General features: G+C 30.9%; 1 protein-coding gene across 1 annotated transcript in view; it reads left to right on the plus strand.

Moving 5' to 3' along the window:
• Positions 1-27,836, plus strand: part of LOC107365253 (synaptogenesis protein syg-2) — a 142,466-nt gene that overhangs the window by 23,509 nt on the left and 91,121 nt on the right. The window lies entirely within an intron of this gene.

The raw sequence follows: 27,836 nt of genomic DNA on the forward strand, positions 1-27,836 counted from the left end.
TGTACGTATTACAGATGAATTAGGGCAACAATCAATTACAAGATGAAATCTTAATTGTGTTACACACGGAACAGTGAATATGGTTGAAATTAAATTCCTTTAACAAGATGTTAACTTTATATCATTTCATTTTATCACATTTAACTTGAACAATCAACAGAATCCAAGAGAATCACAATTTCACAGTTAATTTAATTGTTTCCTAAAGCTAATTGTTCAAACATTTAATTAAAATTAAAGATAAACAAATATCTTCATTTCACTCCAACCGATAGATTCGCAACAGTTTTAGTTTTTTCTCTGTGTTTAGAATGAAATTAACCATTTGTTTTTAATTGTCAATTTAACTTGGGAACAAGTAATTCCTGAATTGAGATTCAATTAATCAAAATGATAGCAGATGATGATGAGTAATGGAACAGTTTCTACATGAAAATGAGATCTGTAATCAACCGGTCTAATTACATGATTAAAGTCGTTAATTAATGGCACATCAGTTTGCACTCGTCTAGACAAAAAACGAAAGAAAACGATACTTGTTTCATTGCTAGTTAATGATTCCATTTTCCCGAAAGACTTGATTGTAGATCAGAAGTTCTTGCATAATACTTGATGATTATCGTCTCATTTGCTGTCTCAATGATTCTTTGTTGATCAACTTTTTGCTAATAGCTTCAGCTTCATGACAAAGGAGTTTTAAGTTTTTTACTTACTTTTACTCAGTGGCTTAAATAGAATCTTATTCGTTGATAACTCCGCTGAGATAAGTTTCTGATAGACTTTAAATGTCTAGACAATCGCCTTAACAATGACAATTTAGCAGAGTTAATCTGTTAATCTTCAGGGAATGAGTTCGAGTCTAATTGGTTAAATCGTTTTCTTCAGATTCTGTTTCAGCTAGAGATTCAGATTTTTAAGAATTGAGCTTAAGTCTAGTTTAGATATTGAATTTCAAGGCAAAAGCTCTTTCATCGAAAACTGTTTAGGCACATTACTGCGAATGAACATTTTTTCGCAGATCTCTGAAAAACCCGATATCAGATCAGAATTATTTTTTCTTTGGCACTACGTCTCAAACGTACCTACAATATCACCATTTTGAAAATGATACGTTTCGTGTTCTTTAGTTGCAAAAGCAACTTCGACGATCCAATGATTAGACAATCCAAGCGATGGATTTTTTGACTCTTTTTAATTTCTTTATTGCTTCATAAAGTTGCTTAATAAACGTTTATAGCTTCATTGTTCTGATTTTTTTACACCAGTTTCATTGAATTTGAATAACAATTTTGGTAAAACTGGTAATGAATGAAATTCAATATTCAAAATTTCAACCAACATTGCAATTAAAATAGTGAATTTGATTCAATTAAATTGAAATGTGTGAAGCTTTGCTTTCCTTTCAACTCTCATTAGTCTCATAATGAAATCAATATGTTGACTATTAACGTTCAACGAAATGAACTAGAAAAAAAAGAATCCAAAGTTATTCAAGTTTATTTATCACAATACAATTTAATAAGCAATTTATTTCAATTGGCAGCACAATTATTCTTCATGTAACATGAGCAGTGTATAAATTGGTTGATGAAATGTTTTGTCAATTGAAATTACTTTGACTGTTTGAAGGAGAAGAAGAAAAGGACAAAAATGAAGTGAACAACATGAATTTACCTTCATCAGCAAGAAATTAACTTCATCATTAATAAGAAGAGATGAAAGAAGACGAAAGAGAGACAAAAAGATTGCAATAATGGACTCTTTTCATTATAATTGTTTTCAATTGTCAACTGAATCAGCATCATCAAGATGTGTGATCAGCATTGCAATTGATTTATTTATAAATGTTTCATCATAAATAAAACCAACAATAACAAGTAAAAGGCAAACATTACAGTAAATTTATTATTCGATAATTACTTGATAGCAAGAAATATTGCGGGATCGAGCACGAAACAGACGACCGAACAAATCCATCAAAATTTCCGTAGTCGCTTCCATAAGAATTTTCAATAAGAAATCCACCTGACAATCCAACTATTATTGAAGCACTTATAAGGGCGGATATTGTATTGAAATCACTGAAAAGTGATTCATTATTTTTCGTCCTCTAAAATATAAACCTCAGGTGACAAAAAATAGAATTTTTCGTTCGCTTGGATCCGATTTGGATTTTTTGGATTTGAATCTTCATCAGAAATTGAAGATGAAACACAAATATTTGTTATCATGTTTGACGAAAAATTGTAAGCGAAGCTAATCTTTGTAAATGTTTACTTGTTCAGTTTCACGTTGCTTTATCGGCTTTAGGGAAACGAAAAGACATTTTCCTTGTTTACTGATCAACTGTTGATCAAATGATAATTTATCGGAAATAAATATTGTTGCTATCAAATAGAGAGAAAGTATTACTTTCAAGACTTTGGTTGGCAACATTGAGCCTAAAAGTTGAGATTCAGTTGAATACTTTTGATGGTCAAAGTAGCCTCAAGGTTTCGAGTCTTTCAGTGAAAAAGAAGTGAAAAAATGAAACAAGTCCATTTATCTCACAAACTGATTTCACATTCCAAACTTTATCTTCATCTTTTCTCATCATTTTCATGATCCTTTTATTTTCCATCCAACATTTCTTATCCCTTTCCTCGTAACTTTCTTCAACCTCATTTCATTTGAACCCTGTTACCATCTATCAATCAGCCCGAAGCTTCACTCTCCTAAAGACATTATCCCCTGAACAAGGAGTAAAAACAGGAGAACAGAGTACAACTTTTTTATCCAATATTGTCAATATTTCCAACTGAATGGGCGAAGCAACAAAGCTTCAGATAAAATCCATTATAAGGTTCATTCGTTTCTCAATGTAGCTACTTTACTTTTTACCATTTGCTGTTTATTGTCAACAACAACAACAAATACCAGCAAAGGTGAACTTGTCTCTAGTTTTTCACTTTTACTTTTCTTTAAAAGAAAAACATTTTTCTCGATATTTTGTCCAAATGATAATATCGACAGAAAAGGCTTTTCCATTGAAAGAGTCAACTTTAATTGACACTTTTGCATAATGAAACATATTGAAACAGTTTCCAAGGAATGACGGCAAAATGCATTAGAAAATGTTTTAGTCTGAAATCGAATAATTTTTTTCTTCTTTCATGTCAAACTTGAAATGATTTCATTGAAAATCGTTGCATTGATCAGATTGAAATGGACTAATGTTATAAAGGAATAACAGGGAAAATGTTGCAATTCAATCAATTGAAGAGCTCAGATAATTTGATAGTAGAAATAAGAAGAAGAGAGAAAAATCTCCTTAAATCTATGCTATCAATATGATGATGATAATAATGATGGGATTGATGCAGAATTAGTGAAGAAGAATGTTGACAAGAGATTTTAGTGAATCAAAGAGTTATTAAAGCAGAACAATAAAAATGATAAAAAAAAGGAAAAAGACTTTTGTGGTCAAAAGCAAGAAAAAAGTAAATTTATTGGTCAATCCCTTTAATGGGGCAAATCGTATAAATCTAAATGAATTTAGCTTCTCTTCTTGTTCTTACAGTTTACTTGACATTTGGACTTTTCATTGAATCGCATTTACAAATGAGATTAAAGGGAAGCAATGTTACTTGATATCCACAAGTTGACAAGATAATATTATTAGTCAAAGGGACAGGAATGAATGTTTGAATAACAATCTGATATCATGAAAGGAGAAACGAAAATTGCATCAACAATTTATTACCAAAGGTGTTGATCTTACTTTTTTATTGATAAATAATGCAAGACTCTTGAGGCTTTAAATGAGATTGTTACAAGTACATTTAGTGTTTCAAAGTTGTAAATGGCTTTTGAAGGAGGCAAAGTTATTCAATTACACTTTAAATTGCTATCACAAACTGTTCAATCAATGTTTACTCAACTTTACGGCACAACAGTGAACATAAAATTGTCTTCAAATTGAATTAAATCGATAACATTTGATAAATGTTTTCCTTTCTTCCTTCTTATTATCGTCTTTTCTCATAATGGATGCTTCGTACTTGATCGAAGGACTTTGATCGCTATTTCTATAACCGAATTAATTTTATGCAAAAATTTTACTCATTTAAATATTCAAAGAAATCAAATTGACTTTATTCTTCTTTATATGGAATAGTTCGATTCCGAAAAAAATTGAAACAATTTAAATTTACATGTAATTTTCTTTTTATTATTATAATAATTGAGTAGCTAGTGTTTGTTACAAGTAGATCATACACACCAAATGGGAGATGAGCGAGCTTTTGCGTGTCTTCACACATTTGAATGAATAGTGTTTAAACATTCATATTTGTTGAACAGCATGCATTATCGACTTGTAACGAACGATATCTCGTCAAAAAGTGAATTTCAGAAAATGACCTCTGCATGATAGTCAGAGATCAATTAGCGAGTGATATGAATGCTTTTGAAGCTTGAACAAAAATCATATTTCGTTTGTGCTTCAAAGACGATGACGATCTACCAATGATGGTTGACGAGTTATTCTGAAAATTCAAGTGAATACAAAAAGATGTCATTTTTGTACGAGCTTGTCATTGACCAATTCTTTAAATCCGCTTCTGAATGATCTACAATGTTCTCAAAATTTTGGATTCATGGCTGTTCAATTTTGAAAACTCAACTGACCAAGTATCACCAAGATCTGACTGCTGGTTATAAATTTACTGGCAGTAGTATAGAACATACACTGTGATGCATTGCATTAAGGACACCGCGCATTTCCCAGGAATCAATGAATTTAATCAAATTGAAGGGATTTTTCTTTTTGATATATGTTTATTCACACATTTTAAGCCAGATAAAGCACTCAAAAGTCGAAAATTTTGCTAATTAGCCTCACTAATTGTTAATCTTCATATGTTGACCATATGGCGTTGATGCATGGTATTACATGGTATTCGCATGTTCAATTTTTGAAATTTCATTGTTTTTAAATTAAGTTATATAATGGGTAGAGGTGCAGACATAAGTGATCGAGAAATTGGTCGAACTATGGCTTATCGTGACCAAGTTTTATCGATAAGAGTGATTGCTGATAAAATTGGAAGGTCAAAAAGTGCTGTTGAGAGAGTTATCAACCCTCCGGACCAATACAATCAAAATAATCGAAGTGGACCTTCGTATAAATTGAATGACCGTGATACTCGGCAAGATTTACGCCTATTATTAAACGATAAAATGTCATGTGCGGAGGTATTTCGAGTGATTGGTGTCGACTGTCTTCGTTCAACTGTTTACAGAGCTACAAAAAGAGCAGAACATGTCGACTTTCGGAAGCCGAACACTAAACCACCTTTGTCAATGGAGCATAAGAAGGTGCGTTTGCAATTTGCCAAAGACCATATCGACTTTGGGGATAAATAGTTCAAAGTGATGTTCTCGGATAAGAAAAGATTCAATTCGGATGGTCCTGATGGCTACAAATGTCACTGGAGAAACCTAAATCAACCTGAAGTCCAATTCTCCAAGCTTCAGTTCAGTAGTGGTGGCGTAATGATATGGTCTGGAATCACGTACAATGGTACTACAGACATCGTTATTTGTCCTAAAAATGTTAATTCAAGTGGGTAACCTATGCGGAAAAACTTTGAGACAACATTTTTGATCGTTGATATCTTTTTAGTTAATTGCTCGATTACTTTAATTCAAAAAAGATAAGATTAAAAACTTATTCTTCTTTCATTTAATATATGATTCCATTAATTGCAGCATCATTGACTTTGTATTTTAGGTTTTTCATAAGTCGGGCGAAGTACGCAGAATCAAAATTCTTAATTTTGCTTTTAATTCGTAAAATTGAATTTTGAGTGTCCTGTGCCACGTAACCATCTGCATAAACTTTTTGCTTTCAAGTGACTCCAAAAAGTCTTAATCGGTCTAAGGTTAGGGCAATTCGGGAGGTTAGATAACTTGGGAACAATTGGAATCAAAAGTTCATTCAGTTTAGCCAAAGTTTTTGCAGAATAATGTGAAGATGCAAGATCAGGCCAAAAAATTACGCGGCGTCCTTCATGTTGATTGATGAAAGGTAGAAGTCTTTTAGTTATACATTCTTTGATATAAATATCAGAATCCATTGCCCCTTTGCACTCATGAAAATATATTTTTGAAATTCCCAATTCGCTAATCACTGCCCAAATCCACAATTTTTTGCCAAATTTTTCCTTACTTCGATACTTGATTTGATTTGGAACCGAATTTTAATCAGTACAGGAATAATATTGTCCACCATAAAAACTATGACCCTCTAAGTCGAAATAAGTTTCATCGTCGAGGATTGGACATCTGTAATGTAAGGCATCATTCAACTTCGGTAATCGGTCCTTGATGACTTCAATTTGTTTTGCAGAAACTTTTGGCACTTTTTTTCTCACTTTAATATTAACTCCTAGTTTGATCAATATATCTTTAGCTGTATGATCGTCCACATTTAATTTGCGTCCGATTGCACGAAATCCGGGAAAAACTTTATTTTCGGTCATTGCAAGCACTTTTTGACGCACAGATTGCGTAATTTTGAATTTTGGGCGGCCATTAGGTTTTTTCAAGAAATTATCAGGGTCATTCATTGAATTAATGTGATATCTATTTGCAGTAGCTCGAGAAACATCGAATTCACAAAATTTTTTAACAATTTCCGCCCGTGAAAACTTACTAAAATTCACTGAATAGAAATTTTTACAAGCTATTTTCAAACTAGCAGACGCCATGATAAATTTGAACTGATCGATTTGTGCGATTTACTTGAAATTTTCATCGTTTGTTGTTTGAAACTAATCCTAAGTTCCTGCGAAATTTCAGTTTTCTAGCTAATCCGGTTTCTGAGAAAAAAAGGATTATCCGACTTGTCTCAAAGTTTTTTCGCATAGGTTCTATCGATATTTTGGATACATTCATGGTCCCATCAATCTATGAAATGTGTGGTGTTATACAATTTTCCAACAGGAACACGCAACGATTCATACCTCAAAAGCGACTAAAGATTGGATTGTATCAAAAGGAATCGAATTACTGCATGGCCATCGAGATCACCAGATTTAAACCCAATTGAAAATTTTTGGTCTATTTTAGCTCGAAGAATCTATGGTAAAGGCCGTCAGTACAACTCAATCGACGAACGCAAACAGTCGATTGTTCATGAGTGGCATCGGATCGATCAATCAATGATCCAAACTAATATAATGTCAATGAAGGATCGTTTAGTTGAGGTTATTGCGAAAAATGGTGCTAGCACTCATTATTAGGTCTAAATTAATCGAATTGTCGAATGTCCTTAATGCCGTGCAACAAGATCTGTGATAATAAATTTTGCTTATTTAAATTAAATTCAAACTAACCAACCGATTTGGTTTGTATTCAGTACAATAACATTTTATAACTAAAGCAACATAAAATTGCTGAAAAAACAACTAATTATCATTAGGCATCATTAATAAACCAGAATTAACCAGTGTCCTTAATGCCATGCATCACAGTGTACATACACTTCTGTGGCACAGACCAGAAATGTCCGATCATCAACCCTAACACCATCTTATAAAGGCTTTTGACCTTGAATCTATGTTGAATTTTATACTTGCGATTTCATCTCGAATTTTGACTACTTCTACAAACTTTTCTAATAGGTTATGTCACATTGAACATTGACTATCCTTAGCTCGATTTTTTTATTAAATAAACTTAAAAAAAGAATTCTAATGTGTTTAAACATTTAACAAATGATTCAATTTTCCGTTTTTGTCATTATTTAATTATTTAACAATTTGAATACCTATTTTTATACTGGTCTTTCCTAAATCTTGATTCTTGGTAAATCTTTCTAAAGTCAATGCAACTAACTATTGACGTATTGAAGTATTTAAACTTTAGAGCACGATTTTGATCGAACGCAAAACTTCACAGAACTTTTGATGAGACTTAATATAGTTTTTTGATATCTTTAAAAACATGTTTTTTGATCAAAGAGGTTTGGTTTTCCGTGAGACTTACCCATAGAGCTATGAAACAATAAACTGTGTAAGTTGTTCTCTTATTGATTTTACATGCTATTATTCGGTGTTTACTATTCAAAACTATCTTTTATGGACAAGTTCAAGTTTCATAACAGTTAAGTTGTACTGTTTCAACATTTACTCAGTAAAGTTAAGATATTAGACCGAGACAAGTTCAAATCGATAAATGTCTTTAAATGATAAACATACCAGACAATAGTTTGACATTCTCGTGGAGCCAATCAGAATAGACAAGTTGAGTCAAAGAATAGAAATGCTAATTTTGGGTTGTCAAGTTTAAATTGAAAGGAATAACGTGGGTTTCCATTAATAATCTGATATGAGTGAAGGAAATTAAAGCAATTATTTTCAACAATCAACAAGACCAAGCGAAAAGCTCATCATTTTAAACAACAAAACAGCGATTCAATCACATTGCAAACAAAAAATAGATTGGAAAATGCAGATTTTATTTTTCTCTTTTATCGAGAAAAGTAAAAAGTGAAGATTCAAAAAAAGTTATTTTACCAAAATATTTACCATTTATTAGCTAATTTTCATTCCATAATAAAAGTGAAAACGTAAATTGCACATTCATTGCAATTACAGTTGATAGTTGTTCAATCAAAATGAAAGTCAAAAGCTCGATTCATAAATATTCAACATTATTTAGCATAAAATGAGTTAAGAGAAAAAAACGAAAAAATAAACAGAAAAAAATGCAAACAATTCGAAATCATAAGGCAAAATTATGTACGAATAAAGATGAACAAGATAATGTCAATTTATTAATGATAATTTGGTGTTAGTGGATGGATAACAAAAGGATAATGATGATGGTTGAAATGGAAGATGGCGAGAAGAAAAAAAAGGAGAGAATAAATGTGATGATAATGATGATATTAATAATGATAATAATAATGTTGCTGGAAATTGAGAGAAGAAACTATCGAAAGAAAATTAGCCAAATACGCAAGAAAAAGTAAGCTCAAGATGCAGGGAATGATATACAGTGAATATCAGTCTAGAGTAATAATGATAATGTAATAAGAAACTCGAGATATGATCACAACTACTTGCTCTATTAGAGGTTGGATTAAGGTGAACAATTTTCGTGTTTCATTTCTTTTCTTACCATTTTGTTTGCTTCATGTAACCAACTAAATAGGTAAACGATCAACTTGACAAGTCGCCCAATTAGATCGAGATGAGCTTCTGAACCTTCTGTTTCAAAATGCGAATGCAAAGTGTAAAGATTTAATTTGAAAGCAAACTTCTTTTCAAACTTGACATTCTTTTTAACGCATAACGAGCAACCTAAAAATCAGACTTTTCTTTCATTTAATCTCTTTTCTCTCTCTCTTCATGATAATCTAAATTCTCTTCTATTTTCATCATGAATTTTCCTTGGTTCTATTATCTTCTTCTGTGAAACAGTTTTCTGGTGTTTAAACAAAAGATTCTGATTGAGTTGGAAAATGGTTGAAAGTAAAGGGAGAAACAAAACAGTTTGACATTTATCAAGTTTTTGGTGTTGAAGTTGAGAGTAAAAGTGAATGAATAAAGGTTGAGTAACAACAGAAGGATCATGTTGAAGAATGGAAAATTTTACAGCAAAAATTCTTGTTCCATCTTTGATCTTCTCTCATTTGTTTGACTTTTCAACTTTTCAGTTATCATTATCAGTTGAGCTCAGAATTACTTTTCATTCTTTCATGCTTCCAGCTTCATCCATCAATCTTGCCTAGTCAACACACTTTACCATTAATATGAAGAGAAGAGAAAAAAAGAAATTGTTTATCGTTTGATCGACGTAGATGAATTGATATTTGCATAGAAATTTTAAAATGATGCGAATTTGTTTCATTCTAATAATGTTTGCAAACCTTGATCGGATTCAAATCAATCAAAGCTTCTCACCACCTTAATCAACACGAACTTTCCGCTCTTTTCCTTACAATTTGTTGTTAAAGAAGAAGAAGAAGGAACTCAACTGATTACCTTACCTTGTCCAGATAATGAACTAATGATAACAAAAGGAACATCAGTAGCTACAATAAAGCTGCTCAAGTGTAAAATTAAAGGAAAAATCAGAGTTAATAGCAATAAAAGTCTAATATAATGTAAACAGTTTGTTTTGTTTGTTACATGAAAAGGTGATAATCGAGTGTTGGTTTGGACCGAGAATCCACTTGAGTACAGATCAAGACAATCAGAGTAACAAGAAGCAAACAAATCAAGAAAAGGTGAAAACCATTGAAAGACAAAGAAAAGAATCAAATCATGTCAACATTAAGCGCAATAAAAGTTGAACTCGTAAACGATATTAACACAAAAATGACTTGAAACAAAAAGGATTTAGAAAGTTATCCTTTAAGTTTAACCATTGAACTTGAACTAAGCTTTTTTGTCTCCAAGATTCTTCTTCTTCTTCACAGAAAAGGATTTCAAATTCAACTCAAATTTGTTTGGGAAACTTACAAATGAAGAGACAATTTCAATGCTATTTCAACACTTAATCAGAGACAAGTTTTTCATTCTGTTTGGTTCTGGAAAAGAGTTTAATCTCAAGTTATCGTCAATTTTCAATAAGAATTGATAACATTTTGAAAAGATGTTTGGCGACAATTTATTTTCTCATCAAGAAAGGCCAACAAAAAGGCTTGAGGCTTATTCAACCTGAAATCAGCTCATTGCTTTTTCACCATGAACCTTGAACTATATCGTCAGTTCTGTTAATAATCTCAAGATATTCTTCAACTTTTCAATACTTGTAATGAAGAGTTGATAAGTTTGAAAATTCAATCTTCAGATTTGAAGAAAGCAGAAGAAAATGTTGAAAATGTTTTCTTTTCTTTTTGCACTTTTCGTTTTTTCGATAATTTATTCGCAGGTTAGCTGATTCTGATCATGATTAACTAAAGAACAAATTTTGATGCTCTCATGTTGTTGAAACAGATAACGAATGAGATACAAAAGTAGATAAATGAAAGTTGAAGAAGCAAGGGAATGAAACAGAATTGTTAGACTCAAGGATCAAGCATTTATCTTTCCATGAACATGATTGTTATCTGGTGAAGAGAAGTATGAACAAGGCGAGTAACTTTCAGCTTTCAAGTTGCAGATTCAAATTGAGATGAATAAATCTTGTGAAGAAAATGGAGAGAAAAATAAACATGAAGAAAAATTGATGAAAAGATGGAGAGAAGAAGATAGCTGAGATTTTCTTGAAAGGAAACAAACAAATTATCATAAACTTATTTCATCGTAAACATATTTTCTCATTATTTATCATGAAATAGTTTTGGTGCAACTTTGCAAACTTTTCATTCCTTTTGCTTCCTTTAAATGAACAGAAAACATTTTGTCCTCAAAATTTATCTAATAACAGATATCAACTTTTATTACATTTCAAACTGACTGGTTAAGAGATCATCATGATCATGATGATGACGATAATGATAATGATGAGCACAATGAGTATCAAGATGAAAATATTTCAATCAAGTGAAGTAGTTATTTGATTTATCGATTTTTAATCATTGATATGTTCAACTTCCAAGCAGAATGCAATATTTGCAAACACAATTGAACATTGAATTCCCTTAGGAAACTCGAACAAGGATTGGGAAAAAAATTCTGATTTCTAATAAATTGTTATTGGTTTGATGGTTTGTCTTTTGCTATCTTTCATCATCATCGTCATCATCAACATCACTTTGCTCGTCCTTTTCATTTTAACATTCATTCTTTCTGCGCTTCCAACTGATTTTTTCGATGATTTTCAAAATTGTCTCCTTGCTTTTCGATTCATGTTTTTACTGATCAACACGTTTTACTTCTCACTTCCATCTACCGGCTTCAAATCTCGCAACACTTTTCGAACCTCTTTTGACGATTTCAATGAGTTTAAAACTTTTGCTGCAGTTTAAATTGTTCAAAACTTGATTATTCTTCTGTGTGCAGGCACTAGCCATGTAGATAAGTCTTTCGATTGGGTTATGATCAAGTAAAGCAGAAGGCAGTTTGATCCTTTAACTTTTATCGTAGACTTTCGCTCTCCTGCATTATTAACAACCTATCCTCATCTATCGGAGCAAGTGTACAAATCACACACAAACCGATCTGGTATCTCACCTATCAGCTGAAAACTCCTGTATAAACTCATCATTATAATTGTGCTGTTCGTTGAAATTAGTTCATTATTTATTTTCCAATGTTTATCAAAAATAACAATTTTTTCTTTAGCCATTTTACTTTTCTAATATTGCGGTTTCTGTTGGTTTTAGGTTCAATCAAAGCATATTATCTTGATTTGCTGTCATTAACTTTATCGAAAGTTGAAATGAAAACATTGAACTTAAACGGATAACTAAATTGAGCCTTTTAAGTTCTTAAATTGATGTTGACCAATTTTTCGTTTATTTCATTATCTCAATTTGTGGTCTCTATAAATGTCAGAAATCCGTAATCAGACTCATGACTTTTTCCATTTCGGACTCATTAATAAATTTCCAAATATAATTTGATTACTGGACAATCTTATTTCAGAAAAAGTCATTTTTTACAAGAATTTTCAAATCATCATTAACAAATGTTCTGATGTCCTTTGGTTACTTGGAATTTCTAGAGTCAGAGAAAAATGGAATTTGATATGATTTCTGTTTTAAGCTTGCATCATGATAATGATCGGTTAACAGATTGAAGCAACAAATTGTTTGTTTATGTAACAGGATCATGAAACGATTGCCTTATGATAGCAGTTCAACCTTACAATTTCAGTGATTTTGCAATGTATAGCCTTTCCTGATTCAAGGCATTTATGATTGCATAGCTAGTAAGCTTTGCTGATTTCATTGCAAAAATGTATTGAATTCACCAAAGTTATCTTTCATAAAGGCAAGTAAATGGAAAATCTGAGACTCTGGAATTTGGCGAATCGTCTGAGCTGTTGCGATTTAATTCCTTTTTTATTTAAAAGCTTTCAAAAATTCCTTTGCTAATACATTATCCTGTAACTGCTCAAAATGACGAATATATTAATAACATTGAAGCTGCCACTTTTCAACATAGATGATTCAAGAGTGCCGACATAGCCTCTAGAGCCTTTTCAATGACTCAATATAAGTGCTAATAAATGCTCTTGTGGTGCAATAAAAAGTACATGTTCCATCATAATACAAATGCCAAAATGAATTAAGTATCCACACAAAAGTATACTTTGTGAGGAAAGGTGTTTTTAGATTCTGTTAAAAGCAAAACCAAGTGATTTGAATATTTTTTATTTCAAAAGATATTTACTGACTGATTTGGTGAGCTCATGAAATCGATGACATTTCAATCTGTATAAATCTAGGAATGCATCATAAATAAAATAGTTTGATAAGTTGGTGAACGCTATTATTTGAAGATTTGGACTTGGAAATTTTCCATGATTCAGTTGGAATCTTGTATTGTGTGAAATGCACTGAATTGATTAAAGTGAAATTTTGCTTCTTTCCCAACTTTTTTTGTTGAAAATGGCTCATTTCTATGCAAAATGACTGCTTCCATACGGTAACTGAATTGAGTTTTTTCATTTCAAGTTTTTCATTTCCAGCTTTTCTGCAATCTTTTTGATTAATTCATCGCTTATTCCTGAGGTTATCAATTTCCAGCGGAACATTTATTCATGTTGATTAAGCTTTAACTGTCATTAATATAGTGTAACCCATTATTAATAACAATATTATCATAATGTTCACAGCGAAATAAAGTAAACAATAATTTTTTTCATTTTTCATTCTCCAAAACCAAAATAAAAAATGAAAAAAGTGGTTGACATGAAATTAATGATACAGAAACATTATTCATGTATCAGGTTGATCGCTACAGAATCATTTAGTCTTTAAATTTTATAATTTCACATTCTATTTGATCATCAGTTTCTCACAAATCTATTCAGGTCACTTTCTGAAAGCACACCAAACTGATTTGACATCATTCAAAAGTCACTCAATAAAGTATTATTTATCACTTGATTTGGCAAAGAATTTACTTCTAATGTTCAAATATCAATGCCAACCATTCGACTGAGGATAATATTTCAGTATCGTTGTTGGTTCCATTGCAAGTAAAACTGTGACAAAGGCACTGAAATATACTTCAGTTGCAGTTCGATTCCGATTAGTTTTATCGATGCTCTTCAATTTGAATGTTGAGTTTAAGTGCATTACATTAAGCAAAGTTAATACCACTACACTTGTCTAATTACATCTCATTAATAATTTCTTTTCAAATTGTTATCCACAGTTTACTCTTAAACCAATTTATTAAATTGAATTAATCACTGAAAGAGTTGCAATGAAAGAGTGTAAAGTAAATTCAAAATTACATAACTTTTTTCCTCCAAGTTTAACTTATCAATCATAAACTAAAATCCAAGGAAAATGCTTTCACATATAAATTAAATACAAAAATTATGTTACGTTTAATATGCAAATATTAATATTAATATACAATATTCAGATGCATATGTTGAAGCTAAATGTTTGTCAAAAATGAAAAACTTTGATGAAACTTTCAAACATTAAAAGGCAAAAAGTTAAACATTTGCTCAGAAAATATTCAATAAAAATTGTTAACTAGAAATAGTTGAGTCGATTGAGTTTTTATTTGGTGATAATTCAACAGATTTGAACAAGAAAACAAGAATCGCCTAAAGTCACCCTCAATATACACTTAGTGTTACAATGAAATATGGTTACGAATTTTGTCTCAAGTTTTGAAGAAAAAAAACTCAATTAACTTGTAATCGAAGGTTCATCATTGGGACAGAATTTTTATTTGGAAAATTGAGTCTTTCAATTGCTCGATTGTAGTGAAAATATTGAAGATGAACTCGGTGAAAACAGCTCAAGGCGTAAATTGAAATTTAAAGAGATGCAAAAAGTTGGTTCAAGATGAGTATCTACTTAGTAGTACATTGAAATTGGGTGAATCTCTCGAGACAACTTAATTCATGATATTATTATCATTTTTCCTTCCATCTTTTCATTCTCTTTCTTATCAACCATGGAAAGATATTTATACTTATAAATCTAATTTTAGTTTCAATCCTAAGGTTAACGTTCTTGAACTTTGCCTTTTCTTGGTCAGAACATCTTTGCTCTTTTCGGGATTTATTTAACTTTTCTTGGACAATGTTGACATATTTCTTTGTCTGTCTTTTATATTTTGTTGGCAACAACAATTTTTATATAACTTAATGTAAGAAGAGAATAATGGAGATGTGGAAGGAAGAGAAAACAAAAAGAGAAAAAAGCCTTTTCCATCAACAGAATGAGAACATATTTTGTGTACCTAAACACAGGAATGGGAATTTAATATCTAATGTATCTTGTATGGTCAGAAGATATTCAGAAATGGAACAATTTTCGGTATAATTTTCTCTCTTCTGTTCTTTTCTTAGATCGTTGGTTTTACAAATAAACTAAACAACTATTATGTGAAAACTTCAATTTTGTTTGTTTTAAAGAGAAAAAAGGTTTTCTAAAAATGCATATTTTCATAACTGGATAACTCAACATTGGCAAAACTTTGATATTGTATGCTCTTGTTTACCAACAGTTAGAGAAACAATGAGAATGATCATTAGTTTACACAGTTTTCCATTTAATACAAAAGACTTTGCAATTTGATTGAATATTTTTCATTTTACGCTGGTTACGGTCATAACTCACAGTTAATCCTGGAAATCTTTTTATTTTGAGAATATCATAACTTTAAGTTCACGTTTCAAAGTTCATTCAGTTTCTGTCAACCAGTTTGAAAATATCGTTCACTTCAGAAAATGACCTTAGCACATCGAAAGGGATCTTGACTTATCTTCAAAACCGAACGCGAAGCTGTACGCTTCGCAAAATACTATAGTTCAAGTCTGAGATCTGAAACAGTTAAAAACCCATTTTGGTGGTGAATGAGAAAGTAGCAAGTGAATGCTGTCCGCATGATATGATGCAGTTTGTACGGATAGAAGTAATTCCCTATCGGCTTTTGACAGGATATTCGATGATCTGAGCCATCAAGTTTCAATCGGGAATCGGATCCATCAATACCTACAGGTCTCCAGCTAAGTCTCTACCTAGCAATTATTTGGCATACTGAATCTATCTCTGCTGCACGATCTCAGTTTGCTTAAGGATCATCATGGCAGAAAAATCATGACAGCAATCTTCACAACGCTTTTGAGCATTTGATCCATGGATATGCATTGAGCTTAAATCGATGAACTGCTCTTAACTTTCGGGTCGAATTCAATTACACAAGATCCGAAATTTGTAATAGTATACTCATTATTTCATTCTTTGGTGCTTTTTGCTTTTTGCTAAAGTATAATTCATGGTTGAAAAAAGCTTTGATATGTTTGGATGTGTTGTTTAACTCGATTGAAAGATATTAACCTATCATTGTTTTACTAGAATTGAATTAAATCACAGCTTTCATGCCATTTCATCCAAACTCAAGTGACAAAATCCATAACCAATTGGCTATATCAAATTCACTATCAATATCGGTATCAAATTTCAACTTGGAAGCTAGTTAAAGCCAACATTGATCCATCAAACGATGAAACTTATTTGACCGATAATAATAAAAACAAGCTACAAGTTATGAATATCTGATGAGATGAAAAGAAAATGAATGAACATTGAAATTTCAGTCTAATAGAATAGTTTGTCCATGGAAAACATAATTTACTTACAAGGAGAAATGTTATCATTAACGGAAAGAATGAAAATCACCATAATAATAAACATAATCATGATGATGTTGTAAAGAAGAAGAAGAAAAAAATGTGGAAAAATTTTCTTTTTTGATTTATCTTCATCAATTATAATTACAATTAGCTTGTCACTTGAGGTTTCAACTGTAACTCAACGAAATTCAACGGAATAAGAATTTGACTGAAAGATGCTATTCAGCTATTCGAATATGAATTCATGTTCACTTCCCTGGTTCAATTACAAAATATAATAAGACAAGGTTATTGATTGTCGACATAATCACGCCACTGTTTAACCCAATTCCAGAGTCAAAACATAATACATCAACAACCACGCCTCGAGTTTGATTTAATGATTACAACGATAATCTAATTTATTACATTAAAGTAAAGCTTGGAGGAAAAGAAGAGGGAAAAGGTTCTTATGAGAATTTTTCAATATTCAATTTTCCATGCAGAATAACAATTTACTTTCAACTCTTCTCTTCATATTCTGAGTTTGATGTTTGAAGACTGAACAAATTCACCAATTTGTGAGGTAAAAAGAAAAACAAAACAAATAAAAGTTGTATTCAACTCTATTAACTTGAATGTTGCTCAGTTTGCTCAAGATAAATGTCGATGATAAATTATCATGCAACTATTACCAAGCATTTTAAATTAACCATGAAATGAAAAATATGAATTTTATTCCCACGAGAAGAATAAACATTTCATAATGTTCATGGTTTTCTGTTGAGCTATTCACAAGGTAAGATGTTATTGATTGATTATTTTGATAATTTAATTCACAAGTTTCACTCTTCTCGTTTACTGAATTCAAGAGATTTTAGTGTCTTTCCTTTGAAATTTTCTTCAATTTGCATCATGAGGCATGAATGTAATGAATAAAGTTTCTTTGCAGTTTTCAATGACATTCATATTGGCAGTTTTGATAACTGATAAATTGTAGTCTTCTGTTGCAAAATAAAGATAAATGTATTCATAAAAGTTGAGTTTCCATTTCGGCCATAAATTGTTAATTCTCAGACTGAAATGAAACTTTTGTTTCTTTATTAGATACTTTGTACAATATTGTCTAATATCAGGTAATTTATTGCATTGAGTCTTGTAAGTCTTTTCATGAACAACTAATGATGAGTTATTTATTTGCAATTGAAATGTTTTTCTTGGAAAACTTTTATTTCAAAATTCAATTTAATTACGGGATAAATTTTAGGTTATCAATGAACTCCATCTTTATTTGGATGGAAAACAAAAGTCTATGATTAAAGTGATGAGATACTCAATCAAATTGAAAAATATTAAAAGTTGCTCAAGAGGACCACTTTGACTGGCTGAATCTGATTATCATAATAATGAAATATGAGCTTGATTGGATTAGGTTCAGTTAATCATGTCAATATCATTATGAAGAATCTCAGTATTAAGTGATGAAACTTTTCAACAGTTACATTGAAAGTTTATTCTGTTTACTATTTCGAATTTCGAAATTATTAATATTCAGTGCTTTATGACGTGCTTTTATTATTCAGTGACAAATGTTAAAATAAAAAGTACTTTTGGACTTAAAATACGTTTCAGTAGTTTCAGTGCTTACTTTAGTCAAGAAGTCTATGCTAGAGATAAAAGCTGCTTCATAAGCCTAGCAAACTGAAATTTCCTAACAAGCCAGAAGCAAAGCATTAACAAGTTGCTATATGAAAATGGCAAACACTTTAAGCTCTGCAAGAAGAGACTGATATTTTTTGTTGTAACAAGAGCGATTCATTTGTAATGGAAAATCAATAATCTGAGCAATTAAATATTCCAGCAGCTTTCTGTAACTTTTGTCTAAATTTTTTACAAAAAACTTCGAATGTTTCGAAAATCTCGGATGCGTTGCACTCGATTGAAGAATTGCGCCAAAATTATGATTCAGTAAGCTCGATAATTGTTTCATATTTTCTTGTTCTTTGTTAAAAGATCCTTTTGTTTCAACTCTGTTTGATCTATTGCCAATTCTGTCACTGGATTCCTTCTACTATCGTTATACCATGTAATACTCTTTACATGCTTTAGCATCTGCCAACTTACTCTCTTTCCATGTCGAGGTTAAGCGCTGAATATACCTTCTATTTTACTCATTCTTCATCGTATAAAAGCGGTTTTGGTGTAAATAGAATAGACGCGTGGATTAACTCGTGTTGACTTGATTGCAAGGAAACTTCACGAATATAACACATTCTCTCCTACCTTATCACTAGCACAAACTTTTCTCTATGGTATTCGGCACGATGACGATGACTGGTAAATGAATAATTATCCTAAGAGTCTAATGGTGCAAGTTGTGTTTTTGTGATGCTACAGAACTACACAAAGAGCTTAATGACTTTTGCATAACTTGAGTAAAAACTCCAGAAAATCTAGCAAAAAAACTTTAAACATTATTTAATTATTCAACTTTTGTTCATAAAAGTTTCCTTAAAACGCAGCATTCTCCACGTAGAAAATTCATTTTCTTACTCAACATCAATCTTATCCATAAACAAAAATAGAATCTCCGATTCTCCATAAAATACTCTTAAAATATCATGAAAAATCCAATTAAATGAACAACTCCTCATTGCTCTCCAATTTGTTCCTCGTGATACTGAAGTCATATCCAGTCAAAAGTGAAACCAAACTAATATTTCTCACTCCAATGAATAGATTCGATCATACCTGTGTTGACAAATCAATCGTTAAATTGTTGTTCACCCGCTTATCGCTGTCATTAATATTAATGAATTAAATAGCATCTCCTGAAAGGAAAATAAATTTGACCGAAAACAAGAAAGGCCATTCTTAATGTTAGCAATCAGGTTGAACACTTGCAACAATAACATTTATGTATCAAATGAGAATTGACATAAAGAGCGATAAAAAAGGAACATAAACTTATCCAAGTTTATCTTTTATTATCTGAAAAGAAAAGCAAGTTTGGAGTGAAAAAGCATTTCTTTTCCTGTCGATCATTAAGTTAGCAGATACATGAGCCCATCTAATTATCAAGTAAACCAATAATGGATTAGCTAGTTATTATTGTTATCATTATAAGTTTTGAAATTTACCATTTCCATGGCCATTTGCGATAATATCAAGTTATGTGAAAAGAAAAATATCTTTTCTTATTAGTAACTAAAGGCTTTCGCATAGTCATTATAGAGAGCAAGAATAACGAGTTCAGAACATTATTATCTAATCGATAATCTGTTAAATGTAATATGAGATTAGTAAGTTTACTTGTTAACATTTTTTGAATAACAAGAAAAAAAGTGAGAAAAACAAATTCGTTTAATGGTTAACTCAATGTTTCATGATTCCCATGTAATGATAATGATATTATCTAATAACATATCAGTCATTAAGTGTTTATGTTTCAATAAGAATAGGTAATTTCATGTTTCATTTCAAAGCTTATTATCATGTCTGACGAAAAAATTGTAACTTTTCTCTTTCCAATTGTTCTTGCAAAATGTTATCATTATTCAAATGTTTCACGATAACATGCGAATAATATTCCCTGTTAACATGAGAAGAGATTGCCAATAAATTTCCATCAACCATTGATAGTTTGTTCAGGAATGTTCACTTGCAAATTGTCAATGATTTTGCTTTCTTCATCTGAGAATCAAAAGTGAAATAGAAAAGAGAAAAAGTGAAAAATTGTTTTCTATTTATTATTATCATTATTATTATTCTCTTTATTATTATTATTACTGTTACATTGGCTAACATTGATCTCATCCTAATAACACAGGGAGGTGATAAAGTTGTTGTAATGTTGAGTCTTGTATTTGCCTTTCAATCAATTGAGAGAAGAACAAGGAAAAAAAGAAAATCTGTGAAACAGTGAAATTGTTTTGGATGTTCATTGAGTAAAAAAGGAGTGAAAATGTTAATAGAACACATAAAATCAATAATTTTCATTGCAATTGGAATAAGAGGAAAAAGAGAGAAAATTTCCAGGGAGTGACAAATTCTCAAGATATACTTTTGTTGTTATCACTTTTTTTCACTCCGAAAGTGGAGAAACAAAAAATGATAATATTCTTATTCTTTACTTGGTTAAAGTGTGAATGTAGCTGAATGAGTAATCCTTTTCCTTCTTGCTTTGAATAATGTTACATGATGATAATTGAATGTATTTTGTCCTTGATTCTATTCTTGTCTCAATAATTAGGAAACGCAACAAGAAAAAAGATAAATTGCAGAGCACATAAAACCATGATATTTATTGATTTTCGTATTCATTCACAATTGTGATAAATTAACCCTCTAATCATGAATTTGTTTATGCATTCAATATTTTAACTCAAACTTATCTGTTAGAATTTCACAAATTTTTTCTCTAATTTGCTTTGATCAGGAAGATATTCCAAGTTAATTGTGCATATTCGATCCTCGGGCAAATTTAGTGCACCAAATAAGCCTTTAAATACGTCATTTACTTTCAATCCGATGTCATGACTTAGATACTGTTGTATTGCGTTTAGATCAGTCGCTAACAATCCAATCTCAGTAACAAGGTTGGCATTGTTATCCTTTTTATTCCCATTCTGCATTTGCTACTTTTTCACATGATTTCGTGAGAAGCTAAAAGAAACATTCTTCTGCAAATCGGCCATATCAATCTTTGCGTACGTGTTATCAACTCAAGTAAACTTCGATATTTACTTTACTCCTTCTTCTTGCTTACGTTGTTTAACTTTGCTGGAGTTAGTCCGATCTGGCGCACTGTGGTATTGCATGTGACACAGAGTGGACAGCTTCCTATCTACCGTCATTCAACAACATTGATTGACATCAACTCATCTCTGCGTCTTAGGCCTGTAGCTTTCTGACCGTCTCGACCTACAAGCGCATTATCAAATTTGATGTGATTTTGATAATTGGTAATGATCGGACAGAATTGTAACTCACAAATCAGTGACAATTACTCAGTATTTATCGATAGTTTTATTAAATTTTCCAAAAAATCGTTGATATTTCATGCGCCATTGAATATTCATATTGCAAAAATCATCTTCAACCATGCATTAATATGTGATCTGAAGAAATGAAATGCATTGAAAGGCAAAAGTTAGTGATGAATATGATCACATCAAGAAACGAAGGAACAAGAAGAAGAAACATTGCAAATAAAATGAGCAATAAGTATCATGATATTATCAGTGATAAGTAATGAAATCAACCATCATTTTGATGGGTTAACCTTTTATTTGTGTCTCGATGATGATAAAGAATAACTTGATTGATATTATTTGGTGAATTTCAATTTTCAGTTTCACATTTTCGGCTTTTTGTCTGCTTCTCTTTCGACCAATGATATATTCATTTCATTACACCAATCATTGCGATTGCTTTGATGAAGTTAGAAGATACAAGGATACAGAAAGAAGCGTAAGCAGAATTTTCAGACAGTTTTATCAATGAATATTTATAAAGACTAGGGAAATGGCTCGAGTTTGAAAATATTGCACATTGAATTAATGAGCCGAATAGAAGTTTACGAAAAAATATTGACATTCAATTGAAGTTGAAAAGATACTTTGTCCTTTCGTTTGATTCACGAATCGACTTTCAATTACTTTTTTACTTTTACTTCAATTTCGATGGCAGACAATTTCCATTGAAACAAACAAGTCCAAGAAAACAAATGGCTCGAGACTTATCATTACAGAATAAATGATTCGACTTAGCATGACTTACAAATGACAATTTTGTCCCTTTTAATGCACATGAGATACAAAAGCATTCAATTGCTGGTCAAAATATCATTACCAACATGGTCATCATCAGTCCAACAAACTCGAAAACTTTTCAATAAACATTGCATTATTGAGCTAAAATCTTTTCTAACTCTTTTGGAATATTCAGATCGTTCTGTTGCCAAGACTGTTCAACAATTCCATTTCAAAAAGATGGAAACGAAAGATGAGAGAAGCTCTGACTTTGAAAATGAATCTAATTATTAACTGTTAAAGTCCATTTGCTTCAATCTAACAAAGTTGTTTTTGGTCAATCAATTCGTTCCTTTATCAACAGTTTTTTATGTTCTCATCTTTCAAATTTATCCAGGAAATAAAGTTCATACATCATTTGACTTACACATGATGGACCATTTTTCATGTTGAAACAAAAATGCACAACGTGACATGATGAATGATTTACAGTCAATTTTAAATACCATTATATTGAAAAGAGTGAAAGCAATGGAAATGAAGGTTATAATGGAATCAAGAGAATAATGAAAATGTATTTGGTTTCTTTTAAAATGTTTTTCCATTTTCTCAATTTCAAGTTATTCTGCTGAAGACTAAAGAAAACTGTTGAATGGTGTAACATTGAATTAATCAATCGGAAGCGAGAAAAGATCAACGAAAGAAGCTTAACCTTCCGCATTTCATTAAGCTCACTTTCGCTATTTAATATTCATGTTGTCGTTCCAATTGAATGCTACACTTTAAAATGAAAACAACTTGGAATTTTCAAAGAAAAAGTTTTCTTTTGTAGAATTTTTTCCATGAAAAAGCGTTAAACAGCTGGATATTTCTAAATGCTGATCATTCTCTTGATCTCGATTTCTGTTGAGTCTATTAACATTATCATTAATGATCAGCAATTTCCCACAATCAAACTCAATCTGAATTTACTTCTCATCACCTAAATTCTGTTATCATTATATTCTGTAATGAAAGCTGTTGAACCATTGACCAACCCTGACCCAGAACTGTATTCATTGTTGAAACCATTTTCTTCACAATAATATCTCAATTCAATGTGACTCAATCTAGTTGCTCATCTAAAGCATAACATTGAGTGTTAACCAACTTAACTAATATTAATGATGAACCATTCCCAGCATCATTAATGTTTATGATATCATCTTCATCATTCGCCAATGATAATGTTCAAAGTAAATGTGACTTTACTTTTAATATTAATCATTTGATAAAAAACGCTTTCTTAGTTCAATTCTTTTCCAAAATTCGGAGAAAACTTTTATTTCATTTTCATTAATAAAGACTGAAAGTTGATTAATTTAATAAAAGACTTTCTGTTGAAATGAACTTTAATTGTTATACAATTCAATTTAATTCTAAAGCAAATTCGATTCCATTTTATGGTCAGTTTAGTTGATGGCTAATCATGATAACCTTATTCATTATATTTCATGAAAAAGGGTTAAACAGTGAAAAAAGTGAAGAGAAGAGTTGAGTGAGAACAATTTGTCCTTTTGTTTGTTGCTTTTTCATCTCTTTTTTGCTTCCTCTGTCAACCCTGTCAGCCTGTCTACATTTACTTTAACAACTTCTATCTGTTCATTGTCTTTCTCAGAATTTCTCTATTTACCATGTCAACTTTCCATTTGACCGGACAATTATTTCCGTTTCTGTACAATTATTGATGTCCACAGATAGCAGAATCAAAGAACAGAAACCAAATGAAGAACAAAAAATGAATGGAAACATGAACAATGAATGAATCTTATCATAACAACATGTTTAAAAGAGCACAAAATATCCAAATGAATGGATCATCATCACCAAAAAGGTTGCATCCAAACACAATTAAAGTCATAAAATTCTCATCATTTAAAAGTCGATCAATTCTTTGGCGGAATCTTTCAATTCCCAGTCATTTACTGATCAGATAACAGTTTTTGTTGTGAATTTTTCCTTGTAAAGTGATCTAACACCAGTCAGTCTGGTAAACTTGATCTTGAAACCTGAAAACCTTTTTTAATCTCAACTTTCATTAAACTTTTTGGTCCTTCATTATCGAATTAAGCTGAAGAGGAAATTTTCGTTTTTCCACTTTTCTTAAGTAAAATCTGCTGATTAAATTTCATTCAACCTTATTCAGATGGAAATGTGAGTTTCAGGAGAATTGCCGAAATGAGGGATTTCAAGCTGAAAATGGTAGAGAAGAGAAGAGTTATGAATGAAAATATGACAATTGATCTTATCACCCAAGGTAATAAGAATAGTTTCTTTTATTCGTTGAGTTCTGTTTAATTGAATAATCAGATGTACTTGACATTTCCATGGTATTCTAAGGTTAAAACCTTTTCTTTTCCATTCATTTCCTCTCTTCCCATCCATCTATTATAACATTAATATCTTGAAACTAATATTTCTCAACCTTTACAACAAATATTAATTTTACAAAAGTTGCTAGTTTTTTACTCATCACATTTGAAAATTATAATTGAGTCTCTTTATGCAATTTAATTTGCCTTTTTTTGTGTTTTCTATTTTTCATCAAAATCATTTTGTTCTCTGCGATAATTATGATAATCATCTGTTCAATGATGTTGACGTTGAAATAGAAGAATATTATTGAAGCTGAAAGAGAATGAAGATGGAAAAGATGAGCGAAAATGCTGTAAAATGGAAATGATGAAAAGTGAAGAATGGCGAGAGCAAAAGGAACATTAACAACATGGAAAAATGTGATTCCTTTGCAAGAAAAATGCATGATAGGAATACAGAATAAAGAATGGAAAAAGCATCATGTTGAAAGACATGAAAAGTGAAAATGAACAAATATTTAAATCAGATTGTCATTATGGCTGTTCATTGAGCATGGAAGTCAGTTGAAAGAGCAAAGATGAAGATAACTTGTGTAAATGTGCTCATTTGTTGGAGTAAATCAGAGCGAATCAGATGAAAGGAACAAGAATGAAATCATTTATTAAGAAATGCAAAAACACTTGTAAATGTACTTTGAAAAGTTCAACACTTTGCTCAAATTGTTTCGCTATTTGCAAGCTTGACTAAGTGTGTAAAGTCTGGTAAACGGAAACGACAAAAATGCTAATGAAAAATGCATGGAAAGTGTCATGAAATTTTGATGTAAAAGATGGAAAAGTCAACTGGGATTGAAGACACTTTTTTCAAGTTTCATTAGAGGCAACATTTTAAGCTCATTTGGAATGTTATTTTCGATTGAAAATTTTGACTCTTTTCTCAGCACATTAGTTGGTTCTCATGAATAGCACATTGAAGCACAATAATGATAACCAAAAGATGAATTCATTGAAGTGATGAAAAGAGCAGTGGAGAGTAAGTAAAATATAAAATATGGTTACATAACTGGTAACATGGAATAACATGGAACATCTTATAACCTATTCATGATATGTTGGTGTCAATTCTGTCCAAATGATGGTGTTATCTTCTTTTTTTCATCTTTTCTTTCTTTCTTTTTCTCTTTACCAGAATATCTGGTTAACTTGCTTTCCTTGTTTCCTGATGACGTTCATTTCTCTCTCTCTCTCTCTCTTTCTTCATGCGTTCAACTAAAAATTGAATGAATTTTGTCTTGTTCCATCATCTTGATGAGAATATGTTAAAAGAGTAAAATTCATGTTATCAGCTCACACCATCATCAGTTTCATGATCGGAAAGGGAAAAGTTGAGAAACAGGAAAATAACGCAAAATAAGGAGAGAAACTGAACCTACATATTATCCAGAATTTGCAATAATTTCTTTTCTTTTTTGTTCTTTTTCTCGATCAACAGAAAATCTACTTTTAGGAACTTTTCTTTTCTTTATATTCGTTCACCATTACATATCAATCGTTGTTCGTTGATGTGTCAATGTGAACAGAGTATCATCTTTGGAATAACGGTTTTTGTCAAAAATATTTTGAAGGTAACATTTCGTTGCAAGATGAACGAAAGAATGGAAGATGAAAATGTCATGAAACTTTACTTTTTCAATCTATTCATTCATCTGGATTTACTTCTGTTTACCTTTTGTCATTCCTCACTCTCTTGTCAAGTACATTGAATCATATTTTGTAATCAGTTATCAACAGAATTTCTTGAGAAATGAAATGGTTTTAAATGACAAGAAAATGTTGAGCGATTACAAAAGAGAAGCATTTTCTTGTGATTATTCATTTCTTGTGAACTTATTGTTTTTCTTCTATTCTTGAATTTCAATGGTAAACACGCAATTCAAACGATTGAGGCAATTTCAACTCATTTCTTCTTCTTCAATGAGATAATAATAGCATGTAAGTTGAGTTATGAAAAATAATTGTAATGCAATAACCATTAGCAGATGTGAGGAGAGGAATGCTCAGAAAAATTGAATAAAAAGTAAATTAATGGAATTGTTCAACAGAATTGCTTTCGATTTGTTCCACAATCAATATTCTGATCTTTTATTCTCAATGAAAATATTCACATTTGCCAATAATCGATCATATTTAAATTTCTATTCAGTTCGAAGTTCGATTTTAGAAAAATTTTAGAATCAAAGTAGACATTCAATTCCATTAACAAAGAACTATCTAAAGTCTCTTAACTGATTCTAAAGCAAACAAGAGATCGATAAGTTTTTGCAAATTAACGCTTAACTCAACGAATATAAATGAAATTCTGAGTTACATGTTGAGAAGGGCTTTCGAAACGTCAACGGATTATTTCACGATTTATCGCCTTTTTCGGTTTGGAGTCATATTTGCTGATTTCGACTTGAACATGTGCTCGAAGTAGGAAATGTTTTCTTTTTGTTGGTTGAGATATTTTTGAAAACGTTTCTTTTACTTCAAATCGGTGAAGTTAAATGAAAAATGAAAATGTCCTGACCAAGAATTTCGATTTGATTCACCTTTGAATCGTTTCTTATTGAGTTGAATTGATGAATTAACTGATGAATTGTTTAATATAAAAGTATTGCTGATTATTTACCAAACTTTTCTGCCTCGTGACAGAATAATGTTTCTCAATGTTGAAATAGTTTCTGTTTTTGTATTGTTCAGCTTTCCTGGCTTTGCTTAGGTTAACATTTTTATTGTAAAACAAATTGTTAAAGATTCAAATTATCCACTTGAGCTCTGATATTATCAACATTATTCTTGTTTCTCTGGTGCTTTTTCAGTGCCTCTTAACCTCTTATTTTTCTGTTTACAATGTTTCTATTCTTAATACTTGTGAATAAAATAAGCTCAACAAAAACAAATGAGATGAAGAAAGAAGAGAGAGAAAAAGAAAGAAAAA

The sequence above is a fragment of the Tetranychus urticae genome, chromosome 3 (genome assembly GCF_039701765.1).
Source record: "Tetranychus urticae isolate SD_2017Ah chromosome 3, NJAU_TeUrti_SD_1.0, whole genome shotgun sequence".
NCBI classification, from domain to species: Eukaryota; Metazoa; Arthropoda; class Arachnida; order Trombidiformes; family Tetranychidae; genus Tetranychus; species Tetranychus urticae.